This window comes from Phocoena phocoena, chromosome 2 (assembly GCF_963924675.1).
Source record: "Phocoena phocoena chromosome 2, mPhoPho1.1, whole genome shotgun sequence".
Taxonomy (NCBI): domain Eukaryota; kingdom Metazoa; phylum Chordata; class Mammalia; order Artiodactyla; family Phocoenidae; genus Phocoena; species Phocoena phocoena.
Genome location: NC_089220.1, coordinates 102,686,235 through 102,701,161, shown reverse-complemented (window position 1 = coordinate 102,701,161; position 14,927 = coordinate 102,686,235).

The following is a 14,927-nucleotide window of genomic DNA, read 5'->3' as shown; positions in this document are numbered from 1 at the left end:
CACAGCAGTGCAAAGGGAAATACAGAAGAGTTGATACGCATCTGAAAGAAAAGAGAATATCCAGCACCCTCCTTTGAGAGGTGCTGGATATATATATATATATTCAGCATATATTCCCATCCTTTTGCCTGTTTTGAGGTTTACATACAACAACAAACTATCTCTTCTACAAAATATGCTTAATCCATCCCCCACAAGAAAGACACAAATTCCTACCACTATGAACATCTGCTAGAGATGTTAATTCCTTTCCTAGTTAATTCAACACACATACCCACTCCCCAGATATTCTGTACTGTTAAGACTACGTTATAAAAATTAGTCGCCACTGAAACTTTTATATGTAACAACAGAAGAGAGAGGGAAATGATTAACATGTAATGTTTATACACACACACACACACACACACACATGGAACAGACAGCATAGTTCTCATTTTTATAAATTAAATAGCCATCAGACTGATCTTTCTTTTCATAGCCCATATCATTTTCCAGTTGCCTTCAGTCAGCACCTTAGCTGACTGGGGGTCTTTACCTGGTGGGGAGACCCTAAACTTCATTCCTGAAGTATTTAAGTTTTTAGTGAATTTTCCTTTAATGAATTGCTATAGCCTTAACTTTTACAACTGAATATGGGGGCACTAAGGAGGCACTCCAGAGAGTCACATTGTTTAGCAGCAGCCATATGTTCCTTGATAATTAGGATCAAGCACCACAGTCAATATAATAACCCCCTTCTTTTCCCATTGGTCTAGTGGCACAAGAACCCTAAATGCTCAAATGGGAGTCTCAATTTCCAGTTCACTGGGAGCATTGTTGGTTTCCTAGTGGATGTGTTCTTCCTTTGGGACCCAACCAGCAGAGCCCAAAATTACAGGTACGGGAAGCAAAAATTCTTTGAGTGGGTTATTAGATGTAACTTTGCCAAGTGTCATTCTCACTTACCCCCTTGATTCCTGGACCTTTTGATTCAATGACAACCCATTAGCAGAGAGCATCCCTAATGCACGAATTGTGGTTTATAAATACCATTCACACTTTAAAAATAAAAACTATGAGAATGGCTGATTAAAGGTAAGGGATAGGAAATATAATAAGCTTCGAAAGTCTTCTTGAAAGAGAAAATAAGGAAGTTAACCAAAATTACTAGAGTCATGTCACAAGGAAACAGGAGCCATCTTTAAAGGGTTCTCACTAGTTTTCATATGCTGAATAATGGTCCCCAGGGATATCAGGTCCTAATCCCTAGAATGTGTAAATGTTTCCTTATATGGTAAAAATTTTGCAAATGTTACTAAGGATCTTGAGGTGGGGAAAGTATAGGATAATCAGGATAGGTCCTAAGTGTAATCACATGTATTTTTACAAGAGAGATGCAGAAGGAGATTTGACATACAGGAGAAAAGCAAGCAATATGACCATGGAGGTAGAGCTTAGAGTGATGTGGCTACAAGCCAAGGAATGCTGGCAACCACCAGAAGCTGGAAGAGACAAGGAACAGATTCTCCCCTAAAGCCTCCAAAGGGAGTGTGGCCACGCCAACACCTTGACTTGGCCCAGTGAAACCGATTTTGAACTTTTGGCATCCAGAACTGTGAAACAATAAGTTTCTATGGTTTTAAGCCACTATGTTTGTGATAATTTGGTACTGTAGCCATAGGAAAATACACTAGCCAAAGATAGAGCATTTTGAGCTTCATCAAATAATTGCAGTGAATCACAGCATATGAAGTATGTGGTGTTTTGTGTGTGTGTGTTTTTTTTTTTAAACAATTCTTGAGTGCTAAATGAATACACATAAATTTGTTTGTCATCAGGTAACCAATTCATTGTTCTGAAAACTGGTAACGGGAAATAATTGTTCTTCAGAGTAGCAATACTGTTGATAAGGAAAAGTTTTGCTTTATAAAAAATTTTAAATAAAAAAGGATTTGTAGGGCTTCCCTGGTGGCGCAGTGGTTGAGAGTCCGCCTGCCGATGCAGGGGACACGGGTTCGTGCCCCGGTCCGGGAAGATCCCACGTGCCGCGGAGCGGCTGGGCCCGTGAGCCATGGCCGCTGAGCCTGCGCCTCAGGAGCCTGTGCTCCGCAACGGGAGAGGCCACAACAGTGAGAGGCCTGCGTACCGAAAAAAAAAAAAGGAATTTGTAGAATTAGGATACCACCATTTTGCAATTTGTTATGAAATAAAAGAACAGTGATCATCAATGGCTACTAAAACGATTAGGTAAAAAGGTTACGGGAAATGTATAATCGGGCTGACAACTTCCAAACCCCACAGTTCAATCCCAACATTAAAAAAGAAGAAGAAGAAGAAAAAACAGACCAAACAGACATATGTACCTCCTGATGTGATGGAATAGGAAATACAAAATACCAAAATGAAATTTTCTTGACAAAAATTCAAACCTGAATCCCTTCAAGCTTCTAAATCTAAATACCAGTTTACAAGAAATATTGGGGATGGGAATATATTAAATAATATTGCTGAGATCCTATCAGCAGAATCCAAAATATGGGGAACTGTTGAGGAAAAAGACCGAGTTTGTTCAACAAATAAACTGCCAATACAATAAACGTAGAGGGAGGAATCTACAATTAAAAGAGATTTAAGAGATATATCAACCCAACATGTCTTAATTCAAATAACCCACTGTAAAACATAATTATGACACAGTGGGGGAAATTTAAAAATATTTGGTATCTCATTAAATTAAGGAATTACTATTACTACTTTAGGTATGATATAGTTGGTTGAGTTTTTTAAATGTTTATTACTTATCTCAATTGTGATATACATACTAAAGAATGAATGGAAAAATGTATTTGGGCTTTACTTCAAAACAGCCCAGTTGGGGTTGGAAATTTAGGCCAAGGGTAGATAAAACAAGGGTGGTCAGGAGTTGATAATTTTTGAAACTGGATGATGGGTACTTGGGAATTTCATTATGCTATTCTCTCTATTTACGTATATGCTTGAAGATTTCCAGATTAAAGATCTCTTTTAAAAGTATCTTCTACAGATCCTCATTGCTTACAGATAAAGTCCAAACTACTTGACAGAAGCAGAACACTAGGTTTTCTGTAATCTGGCCACCTTCTAGGCTCATCTTCACCTGGCCTCATTCCCAGCTACCTCCTCTTTACCTATAAAGAGCTACGTTTATTTCCCTGTACATACCCTGTATTTTCGTGCATTTGGTAATCCCACTTGCTTACCTAGAAAACCCTTCATTACTTTCATCATTTTGTGAACTCCAAGACCTAGTTCAAGTGTCACTGTTTCTAAAAATCTTTAATAGACTCCTTGAAATAGGACTACTCCCTCACTTCAATAGACTCCTTGAAGTAGGATTAATCCCTCACTTCAAAGCAATCCCAACACATCATGGACATGACACTCCAGTACACCCCTTATATCATCCCATCATCATCCCCTCCCCTCCCCACGTTACTCAGATAAAATTCTATGGTCCATCGTTATGATCACTCCCTTTAATGTAACCTCAGCTCCTTTGCCTCTCGCTCGTACTTGCTAGGATAAATCACAAACCTGAGTAAATGCTACCCTCTGCCTACTGTATGCCTGTAGTCTTGAAGCTAAACGTGAATGAGTGGCTGATTTCTTTTCAAACTCACTTTCCCTAATGTCATTGGGTTCTTAATACTGCCAGGCATCATTTTTCCCCCCTTAATCTGGCTTATTTTCCAGTTTCCAATCTGAAACAATCATTTAATACATTTTCCTCTCTTTTCTAAACTTCCAATATCTCTTCCCCCATACACATCTCATAAAGTCATCTTTATTTCACTGAACAAAACAAAGGTAATCAAAAGAATTTCCAGGATAACCAAATGGCAATAAGCGTATGAGAAGCTACCGGGTTGGCCAAAAATTTCGTTCGGGTTTTTCTGTGCCATCTTACGGAAAAACCCAAAAGAACTTTTTGGCCAAACTGATACTTAACATCATCAGTCATTAGGGAAATGCAAATTAAAACCACCATCTGATACCACCAACACCCAGCAGAATGATTAAAATGACCAAGACAGATGAATAATATTAGCAAGGAAGTGAAGCAAATGCACCTCTCACACGTTGCTGGCGAGAGTTAAATTGGTAGATGATGTTGTAAAAACTATATGACAGTATTTACCAAAGGTAAACATATGTATACCTTATGGCCCAGCAATTTCACTCCTACATACCTACTCGATTGAAATGTATGCATATGTTCCCTATAAAACATTTCAAGAGGTTCATAGAGCACAATTCATAATATATAGATAAAAGCTGAAAGCAACCCAAATGTCCATCAGCAATAGAATAAAGTATGGTATATTCATATAGGGAATATTACACAGCAGTAAAAATCATTGAGCTATGGCTACACACAACAACATAGGTGAACCTCAATGTTGAGCTTAAGGAGCCATAAACAAAAGAGAACATAGTATTTATTTTAAAAATTCAAAAACAGGCCAAAAAACCTATGGTGTTGTTACTGAACGCAACTTGGGTCCACTCACCTGACACGCAGCAAAGCCAATCTAACACCAGGCTGTAATAAAGGAAAGTACTGCATTTATTTGCAAGGCACCAAGCAAGGAGAATTAGCAGCTAATGCTCAAAAGACCCAAACTTCCCAATGGCTTTTGGTTTTTAAAGGCAACTTTAGGGGTGAGGGTTGCAGGATTCGTGATCAGCTTGTGGACTTACTTCTGATTGGTTGGTGGTGAGGTAACAGGGTGAAGTTTCAGGAATATTAATCATTAATCTTCTGGTTCCTACCAGTCTGGGGTCTATGATCTTGTGATCCACATGTAGTCAACACCCTCCACCAGATGTGAGTCTTAGTTTCTGCAGAACAACTCAAAGATATGCATCAGACTGTTATCTATATCCCTTCAGGAGGAACTAGGAGTCCTCTGACTCTTGTTCAAGCCCTTTGTTTCGCATTTTCTACTTCTCTAATCATTAATTTGAGTCTGCTATTCGAAACTTCAGGAAGGCCTAGGAAAGGAAAGCTTTTTCTACAAACCAGAACTGGAGACACAGAAGGGCTTGCATCCAGGAGCGCCCTGCAGGGTCCTGCTCAGTTTCAGTGTCAGGACAGTGGTTATCCTTGCTGCAGCTTGGGTAGTAACTGGAAAGGGACACAGGAGCCCTCTGGGTTGCTGGTAATGTTCTGTTTCTTGATCTGGGTTCTAGTTAATACAGCTTTGTTCACTTTGTAAAAATTACAAGCTATATATTTGGAAATTTTATACTTTTCTAGATGGATATTATACCTAAAATAAATTATTAAAGAATAGAAAAATAGAACTCCACAAATTTCACAAACCACCACATTGACCCATCTATGTACATCTGAGCCCAACTGCCCTGCCTGCACTCCTGTTACTGTGGGTGAACTGTTGTTCACGCTTCCATCAGAGACAGGCCCTTTCTCCTGTGCACCACATAACTACCCTCTTCTTCACAAGGGTGTCACCCTGGCAGGTATCCCATCTCATTCCTACATCTTCTCTTCTTGACTAGATCTTTCCCGTCAACTACAAACATGCTATCACTTTCCTAATTTTTAGGACAAACTGCTCTTAACCTTCCATTACTTTTATTCTCCTTCTCTTGCCTTAAAGCAAGACTCAAACAATTCATCTATACTTGCTGAATCCAGACTTGTTCTAACATTCTCCTTGAACCACCTCCAATCATGTTCTCACCTCCACACTCCACAAAAACTGATCTTATCAAGGTCACCTCCACATTGTTAAATCCAACAGTCACTTCTTCATTCTCATCTTAACTCATTAACCAGTTTTGGGCATAGTCATCAACTTCCTCTTTCCTGAATCACCTTCTCCTTCACGCTTCTAGAATATTATTCCGGTTTTCCTTCTATTTACTACACTAGCTGCTTCTTTCCAACTCTCTCTTGTTGGTTCCTCTTTGCCTCTGTGATCTCTGCATTTTTTTTTTCACATCTTCATTGGAGCGTAAGTGCTTTACAATGTGTTAGTTTCTGCTGTACAACAAAGTGAATCAGCCATATGTATACATATATCCCCATATCCCCTCCCTCCCACCCTCCCTATCCCACCCCTCTAGGTCATCACAAAGCATCAAGATGATCTCCCTGTGCTATGCGGCTGCTTCCCACTAGCCATCCATTTTACATTTGGTAGTGTATACATGTCAATGCTACTCTCTCACTTCACCCTAGCTTCCCCTTTCCCGCCGTGCCCTCAAACCCATTCTGTACGTCTGCGTCTTTATTCCTGCCTAGCCACTAGGTTCATCAGTACCGCTTTTTTAAATCCCATATATATGCATTAGCATACAATATTTTTCTCTTTCTGACTTACTTCACTCTGTATGACAGATTCTAGATCCATCCATTTCACTACAAATAACTCAATTTCGTTCCTTTTTATGGCTGAGTAATATTCCATTGTATATATGTGCCACATCTTCTTTATCCATTCATCTATTAATGGACATTTAAGTTGCTTCCATGCCCTGGGGCTACTCTCTTCATTGTGGTGGGTGGGCTTCTCATTGCGGTGGCTTCTCTTGTTGCGGAGCATGGGCTCTAGGTGCGCGGGCTTCAGTAGTTGTGGCACACCGGCTCAGTATGTGGCATATGGGCTTAGTTGCTCCGCAGCATGTGCAATCTTCCCGGACAGGGACCGAACCCATGTCCCCTGCATTGGCAGGTGGATTCTTAACCACTGCGCCACCAGGGAAGTCCCACGTGTATCTTTTTGAATTATGGTTTTCTCAGGGTATATGCCCAGTAATGGGGTTGCTGGGTCACATGGTAGTTCTGTTTTTAGTTTTTTAAGGAACCTCCATACTGTTCTCCATAGTGGCTGTATCAATTTACATTCCCATCAACAGTGCAAGAGGGTTCCCTTTTCTCCACACCCTCTCCAGCATTTATTGTTTCTAGATTTTTTGATGATGGCCATTCTGATCGGTGTGAGGTGATACCTCATTGTGGTTTTGACTTGCATTTCTCGGATGATTAGCAATGTTGAGCATCTGTTCATGTATTTGTTGGCCAACTGGATGTCTTCTTTGGGGAAATGTCTGTTTAGGTCTTCTGCCCATTTATGGATTGGGTTGTTTTTTTGTGTGTGATATCGAGCTGAATGAGCTGCTTGTATATTTTGCAGATTAATCCTTTGTCTGTTGTTTCACTTGAAAACATTTTCTCCCATTCTGAGGTCTTTTTGTCTTGTTTATAGATTCCTTTGCTGTGAAAAAGCTTTTAAGTTTAATTAGGTCCCATTTGTTTATTTTTATTTCCCTTCCTCTAGGAGGTGGGTCAGAAAGGATCTTGTGGTGATTTATGTCATAGAGTGTTCTGCCTATGTTTTCCTCTAAGTGTTTTATAGTGGCTGGCCTCACATTTAGGCATTTAATCCATTTTGAGTTTATTTTTGTGTATGGTGTTAGGGTGTGTTCTAATTTCATTCTTTTACATGTATCTATCCAGTTTTTCCAGCACGACTTGTTGAAGAGGCTATCTTCTCCACTGTATATTTTTGCCTCCTTTGTCAAAGATAAGGTGACCATACGTGCATGGGTTTATCCCTGGGCTTTCTATCCTGTTCCATTGATCTATATTTCTGTTTTTGTGCCAGTACCATACTGTCTTGATTACTGTAGCTCTGTAGTATAGTCTGAAGTCAGCGAGCCTGATTCCTCCAGCTCCATTTATCTTTTTTAAGATTGCTTTGGCTATTCGGGGTCTTTTCTGTTTCCATGCAAATTGTAAAATTTCTTGTTCTAGTTCTGTGAAAAACGCCACTGGTAATTTGATAGGGATTGCACTGAACCTGTAGATTGCTTTAGGTAGTAGAGTCATATTCACAATATTGATTCTTCCAATCCAGGAGTATGGTATATCTCTCCATCTGTTTATGTTATCTTTGATTTCTTTTATCAGTGTTTTATAGTTTTCTGAGTACAGGTCTTTTACCTCCTTAGGTTTATTCTAGGTATTTTTTTTGTTGTTGTTGCAATGGTAAATGGAAGTGTTTCCTTAATTTCTCTTTCTGATCTTTCATTGTTAGTGTACAGGAATGCAAAAGATTCTGTACATTAATTTTGTATCCTGCTGTTAACATTACCAAATAAATTCATTGATTAGTTCTAGTAGTTTTCTGGTGGCATCTTTAGGATTTTCTATGCATAGTATCATGTCACCAGCAAACAGTGACAGTTTTACTTCTTCTTTTCCAATTTGTATTCCTTTTATTTCTTTTTCTTCCCTGATTGCTGTGGCTAGGACTTCCAATAATATGTTGAATAATAGTGGTGAGAGTGGACATCCTTGTCATGTTCCTGATCTTAGAGGAAATGCTTTCAGTTTTTCACCATTGAGAATGATGTTGGCTGTGGATTTGTCATATATGGCTTTTATTATGTTGAGGTAGGTTCCCTCTATGCCCACTTTCTGGAGAGTTTTTATCATAAATGGGTGTTGAATTTTGTCAAAAGCTTTTTCTGCATCTATTGAGATGATCATATGGTTTTTATTCTTCAGTTTGTCGATGTGGTGTATCACATTGATTGTTTTACATATATTGAAGAATCCTTGCACCCCTGGGATAAATCCCACTTGATCATGGTGTATGATCCTTTTAATGTGTTGTTGGATTCTGTTTGCTAGTATTTTGTTGAGGATTTTTGTGTCTATGTTCATCAGTGATATTGGACTATAATTTTCCTTTTTGTGTTACCTTTCTCTGGTTTTGCTACGAGGGTGATGGTGGCCTTGTAGAATGAGTTTGGGGGTGTTCCTCCCTCTGCAATTTTTTGGAAGAGTTTGAGGATAGGTGTTAACTCTTCTCTAAATGATTGATAGAATTAACCTGTGAAGCCATCTGGTCCTGGACTTTTGTTTGCTGGAAGATTTTTAATTACAGTTTCATTTTCATTACGTGTGATTTGTCTGCTTATATTTTCTAATTCTTCCTGGTTCAATCTTGGAAGGTTGTACTTTTCCAAGAATTTGTCCATTTCTTACAGGTTGTCCATTTTATTGGCATATAGTGGCTTGTAGTAGTCTCTTATGATCCTTTGTATTTCTGTGGTATCCATTGTAACTTCTCATTTTTCATTTCTAATTTTACTGATTAGAGCCCTCTCCTTTTTTTTCTCGATGAGTCTGGCTAAAGGTTTATCAATTTTGTTTATCTTCTCAAAGAACCAACTTTTAGTTTTATTGATCTTTGCTACTGTTTTCTTCATTTCTATTTCAATTATCTCTGTTCTGATCCTTATGCTTTCTTTCCTTCTATTAACTTTGGGTTTTCTTTGTTCTTCTTTTTCTAGTTGCTCTAAATGTAAGGTTAGGCTGTTTATTTGAGATTTTTCTCAAATAAAAGGTGAGAAAATTGAGGTGAGTTTGAATTGCTATGAACTGCCCTCTTAGAACTTCTTTTGCTGTGTCCCATAGGTTTTGGATCAGCATGATCATGGTGTTTTTGTTGTCATTTGTTTCTAGGTTTTTTTGAATTTCTCCTTTGATTTCTTCCGTGATCTCTTGGTTATTTAGCAGCGCACTGTTTAGCCTCCATGTATTTGTGGGTTTTTTTCCTGTAATTAATTTCTAATCTCATAGCATTTGTGGTTGGAAAAGATGCTTGATATGATTTCAGTTTTCTTAAATTTTCCAAGGCTTGATTTGTGACCCAAGATGTGATCTATTCTGGAGAAGGTTCCATGTGCACTTGAGAAGAAAGTGTATTCTTCCTCTTTCCAGCAGAATATCCTAAAAATATCAATTAACTCTATCTGCTCTATTGTGTCATTTAAAGCTTGTGTTTCCTTATTTATTTTCTGTCTAGATGATCTATGGGTGTAAGTGGGGTGTTAAAGTCCCCCACTACTATTGCGTTACTGTTGATTTCTCCTTTTATGGCTGTTAGCATTTGCCTTATGTATTGAGGTGCTCCTATGTTGGGTGCATAAATATTTATAATTGTTGTTTTCTTCTTAGACTGATCCCTTAATCATTATGTAGTGTCCTTCCTTATCTCTTGTAACAGTCATTATTTTAAAGTCTATTTCATCTGATACGAGTATTGCTACTCCAGCTTTCTTTTGATTTCCATTTGATGGAATATCTTCCATCCCTTCACTTTCAGTCTGTATGTGTCACTAGGTCTGAAGTGGGTTTCTTATAGACAGCATATATAAGGGTCTTATTTTTGTATCCATTCAGCCAGTCTGTGTCTTTTGGCTGGAGCATTTAATCCATTTACATTCAAGGTGACTATCTTGAATGTATGTTCCTATTACCATTTTCTTAATTGATTTGGGTTTGTTCTTGTGCGTCTTTTTCTTCTTGTGTTTCCCGCTTAGAGAAGTTCCTTTAGCATTTTTTGTAAAGCTGGTTTGGTGGTCCTGAATTCTTGTAGCCTTTGCTTGTCTGTAAAGCTTTTGACTTCTCCGTCAAGTCTGAATGAGATCCTTGCTGGGTAGGTTTTTCCCTTTCATCATTTTAAGTATGTCCTGCCACTCACTTCTGGCTTGCAGAGTTTCTGCTGAAAGATCAGCTGTTAACCTTATGGGGATTCCCTTGTATGTTATTTGTTGATTTTCCTTTGATGCTTTTAATATATTTTCTTTGTATTTAATTTTTGATAATTTGATTAATATATGTCTCGGTGTGTTTCTCTTTGGGTTTATCCTGTATGGGACTCTCTGCACTTCCTGGACTTATTTCCTTTCCCATGTTATGGAAGTTTTCTACTATAATCTCTTCAAATATTTTCTCAGACCCTTTCTCTTTCTGTTCTTCTTCTGGGACCTCTATAATTTGAATGTTGGTGCGTTTAATGTTGTCCCAGGTCTCTGAGACTGTCCTCTATTCTTTTCATTCTTTTTTATTTATTCTGCTGCCCGGCAGTTATTTCCACCATTTTATCTTCCAGCTCACCTATCCGTTCTTCTGCCTCAGTTATTCTGCTATTGATTCCTTCTAGAGTATTTTTAATTTCAGTTACTGTGTTGTTCATCACTTTTCTCTTTCATTCTTCTAGACCCTTGTTAAGCGTTTCTTGTATTTTCTCCATTCTGTTTCTGAGATTTTGGATCATCTTTGCTATCATTACTCTGAATTCTTTTTCAGGTAGGTTGCCTATTTCATCTTCATTTATTTGGTCTTGTAGGTTTTTACCTTGCTTCTTCGTCTGTGACTTTTTTTTTTTGTCATTTCTTTTTTTTTGGATAGGTGGGGCTGTATTCCTGTCTTACTGGTTGTTTGGCCTGAGGCATCCAGCACTGGAGTTTGCAGGCAGTTGGGTAGAGCCGGGTCTTGGTGCCAAGATGAAGACCTCTGGGAGGCCTCACTCCAATTAATATTCCTTGGGGTTTGAGGTCTCTATTAGTCCATAAGTTTGGACTTGGTGCTCCCAAAACAGGAGCTCGGGCCCAACCTCCGGCCTGGGAACAAAGATCCTGCGAGCCGCATGGCACAGCAAAAAAAAAAAAAAAAAAACCAAAAAAACAAAGGAAAATAAGGGCAGTACAATAACAAAGAATAAAAAATAAAATAAAATTAGAAAGATAAAAAAATATATTAGGAAAAATAAAAATATAATTGAAACAATGGCAACAAGGTAAAACAAAACCACAACAAAAAAATGAAAAAAAAAAGGGGAAGACAAGCCAAAAGGAGAATAACAAAGTATAAAGAATAAAATAAAATTAGAAAAATAAAAGATTAGAAAATATATATATATAAATGAATCAACAACAACAAGGTAAAACAGAACCCCAACCTAAAAGAAGAAAGAAAAAAAAGGCCTTGGCTACGGGAGTGGAGTTTAGGCGGGGGTGGAGTTTAGGGGCGGGGTTTAGGGTGGGGCAGGACCGAGGCAGGCAGCAGGGTGATGTATGAGCGTGTGGCAGGGCCTAGGCTCAGGGCCGGTGCAGCTGGAAAAGGCCTCGGGGACAGTGCCTAGGTGGGGTAACGTTCAAGCATGGGGTGGGGCCTCTGCTTAGGTCCTGTGCAGAAGGGGAGAGGCAGTATGCCCAAAGGGGGGCCTCTGCAGTGTGGACTTCCAGGGTTTGGCGGTAGGGCCCTTGAGTGAGGGTTTGTGGGTGGAGTTTAGGCCCAGCACGCTGGAGGGAGGGGGTCTCTGAGCGTAGAGGTGGGGCCCTGGGTGGGGGTGTAGGGGGTGGGGCTTGGGGGTCTGCATAGCAGGAGGGAGGCTCCGAGGGCAGGATTAGGCCCAGGAGCCCAGTAGGCTCCCTGGTGCCTAAGTGGACAGGGAAAGAGCTGGCTGCGTTCCCTTCCGTTTCTCTGCTCCCCCACCACCCCAGCCAAGGGCCTCCCCCAAGGGTCTCCCCCATTGCCACCACCAGACCCCTAACCGTGGGTGGGTCCCACTGGGTGTAGGAACTCCTCCCCTCCCCCAGCCGCCCCTCAGGGATGCCGGTCCGGGAGGTCCGGCTTTTATTTTTGCTTCCCCTTCCCTCCCTCCCACTCCCTCAGGACCCGTGGCTGGAGGGGGCCTCGGTGGGCAGAGGATCAGGCCCAGGATCTCAGCAGGCTCCCGGGGGCCCAAGTGGGCAGGGGAAACCTGTCCACACTCCCTTTTGATCCTCTGCCCTCCCAGTGGTCCCCCAATTTCCCCCTTCGGGCATGGGATCCCTTCGTGTCCCCCAGCCGCCCCTCAGGGGCACCAGTCCCGTAGTGCCTCCACTTCTCCTCCCCCCTCACTCCCCCCCACGCCCCATGTCCTACCTGGTCACTGTGGATTCCTCCTGACCCCTTAGGTGTCCGTGGTCCCCCACTGGTGCCTGGCAGGTGCCCTAGTTGTACAGAGATGCGAATTCTGCATCCTCCTAGTCCGCCATCTTGACTCCACCATCCTCTGCATTTTGGAGAGCCCTCAGAAGTCATTTGGGAGGCTCTTTTTTTCCATTTCTGCCACTCCTTTGGGACTCTCATCCAGTTTCATGGGTTTACATATAAGCTGATGAATACCATATAAGTGTCTCCAGTCTAGACCTCTCTCCTGAACCCAGATTCCTGTCACGTTCATCTCCTCAACATCTCTTACTCAGATGTCTAATAGGCATCTCCAATTTAACATGTTCAAAATCAACCCCCTGATCTTCCCCTAAGAAACCACTCTTTCACAGTGTTCCTCTCTTGGTTGACGGTAACTCTGTCCTTCTAACTTATCATCAGAACAAAAGCCCTGGAGTCATTCTTGACTCCTCCATTGCTCTCATACACAAATTCAATCTGTCAGCAAACTCTCGGACTGAACCTTCAAAACATTTCCAGAATCTGACCACTTTCACCATTTCTACTGCTCGTGCTGAGATTAGTACCATAGCCTCCTAACGAGCCTCCCTGCTCCCACCCCTACCTCCCAACCAGTGTCCTCAACGCAGCATTAAAATGTTAGTCAGATCACGTCAGCCCGCTGCTCAAAACCTGCCAGGGGCCTACAATATCTCTCAGAGAAGACAAAGTCCATGTAATGGGGCACAGGGGCCTTTACAATATATCCTCCTCCCCTGTATTCTTAACTCTTCTCCCCCTCCTTTACTCTGCTCCGTTTACACCAGCTTCCTTGCTGTTCCTCTAACGTGCTTCAGTGCTGAGCAAGTCTTTCTTTCCTCTTGGCCTAGAATGCTCTTCCCGCATTTGTCCTCACGGATCATTCCTTCATCTCCTTCAAATGTTGACTCAAATGTCACCTTTTCATTAAGGGCCTCCCTGACCACACTATTTAAGATTTTCCTCCCCACTCTACTCTCCTAAGGTCTCATTCACTTCCTTCAATTTCTCTCCAGCGCTCGTCTCCTCCTAATATACATATACATTACTTATCCGTTTGTAGTTGTTTTCCCACTGGTATGCACATACCAACATGAGCATGGGGATTCCTGTTTTGTTGACTGCACTATCCCCAGTGTCAAAAGCAATATCTGGTAAATAGTCAGAGCTTACTTAATATCTGCGGAGTGAATGAATGAGTTATTTCATCGCTCATCATACACTCAAGCGTCACAGAGATGGGAACCATACCTTTGTCATGACGGACCGACTAAGGGGAAGAAGTAAGAATAGGTATGCAGTGCAATTGAAGGACTTAAGGCAGGCAATGGATTTAATTATTCTTTCCATTTTTTAACTGAAATACTTTTTCTCCTCAAACAAATTATATCTTCTGTTGCCAGACAGGGTTAACTGTCTGTTCCTTTCTTAACTTTTCGCTCAGTCAAGAAAAGAGCAAAGATTACAACAGGCAGAGTGTGCAACAAAAACTATAGTTATTAAAACAACACTTACCGGGACTTCCCTGGTGGTCCAGTGGTAAAGAATCCACCTTGCAATGCAGGGGATGCGGGTTCAATCCCTGGTCCGGGAACTAGGATCCCACATGCCGTGAGGCAGCTAGGCCGGCGTGCCACAACTACAGAGCCCATGCGCCCCGGAGCCTGTGTGCCACAACTAGAGAAGAGAAAACCCGCACGCCACAACTACAAAAAAGCCCGCACACCTCAACAAAGAGCCTGCACCCCACAATGAATGATCCTGTGTGCCGCAACTAAGACCCAACACAGTCGAAATTAAAATAAAAAAAAAATCACTTACCAACAGGCCACAAATCAAAAATAAAGAGGAAATTCAAACCTTGAGAATATAAACATAGTTGCTCCATTCTTTAATGAGATTTTTCCTTTCCAGAGAATGGGTATAGAAACAGATACGACTCAGAGGGAAGGAAAAATCAACAGATGTGTCGGTTTAATTGTACGGTTTCTAAAACACACTCACCAAATAAGGGAGAAATTTGACCCTTCTGATAAGAAGACCTTAGGTTTTTTATTAAATAAAGAGCACTTCCTATTCACCTTTGAATGTATTTCTAGAGGAAATT